This window comes from Macaca fascicularis, chromosome 4 (genome assembly GCF_037993035.2).
Source record: "Macaca fascicularis isolate 582-1 chromosome 4, T2T-MFA8v1.1".
In the NCBI taxonomy this organism is placed as follows: Eukaryota; Metazoa; Chordata; class Mammalia; order Primates; family Cercopithecidae; genus Macaca; species Macaca fascicularis.
Genome location: NC_088378.1, coordinates 140,745,703 through 140,749,058, shown reverse-complemented (window position 1 = coordinate 140,749,058; position 3,356 = coordinate 140,745,703).

The window sequence follows — 3,356 nt, the reverse complement described above, 5'->3', positions numbered from 1 at the left end:
AGTCTGGATTCTTCAGAGAAGCAGAACCAATAGGGGGTGTGTGTGTGTGTGTGTGTGTGTGTGTGTGTGTGTGTGTGTGTGTATGTATTTGTATTCATATGATGCTATTTATTCATGTGATTATTAGGGAGGTAAGTCTGAAAATCTGCAGGATAAGCTAGCAGGCTGAAAACGCAGAAAGAAGATGTTCCAATTCTGAGGCAGAATTTCTTCTTCTCTGGGAAACCTCAGTTTCTGCTCACAGAGTCTTCTACTAATTGGATGAGGCACATTCACATTATTGATGGTCATTTTCTTTTTGCAAAGTCAGCTAATTCAGCATGGGGAAGGGGGTCATGGTAGACACCCGGGTGGGCTGGTCTCCCCACCTCCTCACAGTAGGCTAACAGGGACGTAGACACATTCAGATGCCTTTGCAGAAAGAGAAGCCAGAGGCTCTTTTTATTTTTTTTATTTTTTTTTATTTATATATTTTTTTGAGACGGAGTCTTGCTCTGTCGCCCAGGCTGGAGTGCAGTGGCCGGATCTCAGCTCACTGCAAGCTCCGCCTCCCGGGTTTACACCATTCTCCTGCCTCAGCCTCCCGAGTAGCTGGGACTACAGGCGCCCGCCACCTCGCCCGGCTAGGTTTTTTTTGTATTTTTTAGTAGAGATGCGGTTTCACCGTGTTAGCCAGGATGGTCTCGATCTCCTGACCTCATGGCTCTTGAAGTCACAAAGGGGAAGCGTGAAGAAATCCTGCATCTCAGTCCCTCACAAGACAGCTGTCTCATGCTACAGAAAACAACAGTCATGAACAAATTCAGGTCAGTGGCTATAAAGGGTAATGCTCTGAACTACCCACTACACACTCAACATGTCCCAAAGAATCACCATAATCCAGTCTTGTCCCCTCTACCCCATCCCCCTTCCACATGAGGCCCTCCAGGACATCACCTTTACAAGCTGTGAGACACATCACAGCCCTGGGCACTGTCAGGGCTGCCTGGGGTAGAACAAAAACAGCACCTGGTCAGAGCCTCAGGAGATGTGGGAGAGGAGGAGTTACGGCATAGGTGAGCTCCTCCACACCTGTCTCCCATACTTAACACAGCCTGAGCACCTCCTTCTCTACCCCTGGGAAGAAATCATCCTGTGCGGGGCCAGGGAAGAGACAGGACCATGAGGTCCTAGAGGAACCCCCTAGTCTTGGACCCCAGAGAAGTTTCCAAAACTGTGACCGCAGACCCAGGGCAGAAAACATGAGGAAAGCAGGTGTGGGAACTGAACCAACTGCACAGTATATAAAGACATACTTGGTATAAAATAGACACAAAGTTAGGTTTGGTCTTTGGTGAATTCATGAATATGATTGTATTGAAATGTAATTGCATTGCATAAAAATTATAAAATGAAGAATACCAAAAAAATTAGGAAAGATTTTATTTTACGCAAGAAATGTACCTTTCAATTCATTAATTTATTCCAATAGAGAAAATGTTATATGCTTATCTGTTGAGCCTATGTATTAATTTTCTGTTACTGCATAACATATGACCACTAACTCGGTGACTTTACACGGCACCCATTTATTTCTCCACATTTCCTTAATGAGAAATCCAGACCTGGCGTGAACGATTGTCAGTTCAGGATTTCACAAAGCTGTGTCCTCATCTTGAGGTTGGGGTCGTCCTTCAAGTTTACATGGAGCTTGGTGGCAGAATTCAGTTTCCGGCAGTTGTAGGATTGTAGTCCTGGTTGCTTGGCAGCTGTCGTGTGGAGGTGGGGTGGAGCTGCTCTCAGTTCCTGGAGCCCACCAGCATCCTTTGCCACATGGCCCCTCCACTTTCAAAGCTTGCAGTGGAGGAAGCCCCTCACATGGAATCTCAGTCACACTGTGAATCTCTTTGCTGAGGAAGAAACAAGTTGTTTTAAGACCTCACCTGATTAGGACAGTCCAAGCCAGGATAATCATGACCTTGAAGTCAACTGATTTGGGACCTTCCTTATATCTGCAGAACCCTTCACAGTAGCACCTACAGTAGTGTTGATTGAGTAACTGGGGGAAGGTGAATAACCAGGGGTGGTTATTTGGAGGCCATCACTGAATCATCCTCGCATAGCCAGGATCTTCCTTTTGTGTCTAATTGGGTCACAGTAGGAAACTGAAGTTCAAATAAATAGATTGCTGTGAATGTTAATAAAATACATCCTATTGATACATGGAAATACTGAAATCTTAAAACCAAATAACAGTGAGTATCTTTTAGTTAATTTAGAGTAAATAAAAAGTAAAGTGTAGTAATTCTTTTTCTCTTTTGAAGCTCTTTTAGTTGCCTATTGCTGCATAATAAATAACGTAAAGTTTGACAGCCCAAAACAACAAATGGTTATCATCTCCCACAGTTTCCAGTGGTCAGGAATCTGGGAGAGATTCCCTTGAGTGCTTCTGGCTCAGGGCCTCTCACAGAGTTTATTGGGGGACACACCTTTCATAGAAAATGGAGAGGGAGTCAGAGAACCCTGAGAATAGTGGCAGGCCCAGATGCAAGGCTGACTCCAGTGCTGGACAAAAGGAGAGAAGGTTCATTGGACGCATCCTAGACCACAGGCAATCTAAGGAGAGTTGAGCAAGGCCATGGAGGAGTCCTCCGGCCACAGATGGCCAATAGAGGAATCCCTTGTTGCCCAGGAATGGCCTGCCTTAGTGTCCGTGCTGTTACCTGTCAGTGGCTGGGAACAGCCTATGAGAAGCAGGGCCTCTGCACCAATGCCGCTGAGGATGTCAGAGCACAAGAGCGAGGCTTTGGGAAATTACCTGGGAGACTGGCTCAAACCTTCCTCCTGAGGGGTCTGGGCCTTTGGAAATCAAACTCTCTCAGACTGGGTTGTTGGACGATTCTGTTCACATTTGCAATGGAACAAGGGGAACAAGGAGGCCCCCAAGTGAATCTGTGGATTCCACACAAACTCCTCCTGCCCCATATTGTGTAACAGCAGCCCTGCCTCGTCCTGGGGATCCGGGTCCAGCACCTCTGCCTGGAGAGGAGAGGGGTGCTCTTCTCCTCTGCTCGTCTCTGGGCCCGTATTGTCCAGACTTCCCTGGAAGCAACTGCAATGTGTAGCTCAATGGGCTCTTGTTTGTGCCCTTGTCCGAGTGCCTCCCTGTGGAAAACCAGGACCTCCCATACTACAAAGCCCAGATTTGGGAGATGAGAAGTGCGAGTTCCACAGCGGGTGAATATAAGGGATGGGACATGGAGCCACACCCTCTTCCATCCCTTGGTTTCTGAACCCAAGTTCCTTCCTACTGAGAATACAGCACCATAGTGATGTCTCTGATTCAATCAATGCACTGTGTCCTGAAAGATGGACCC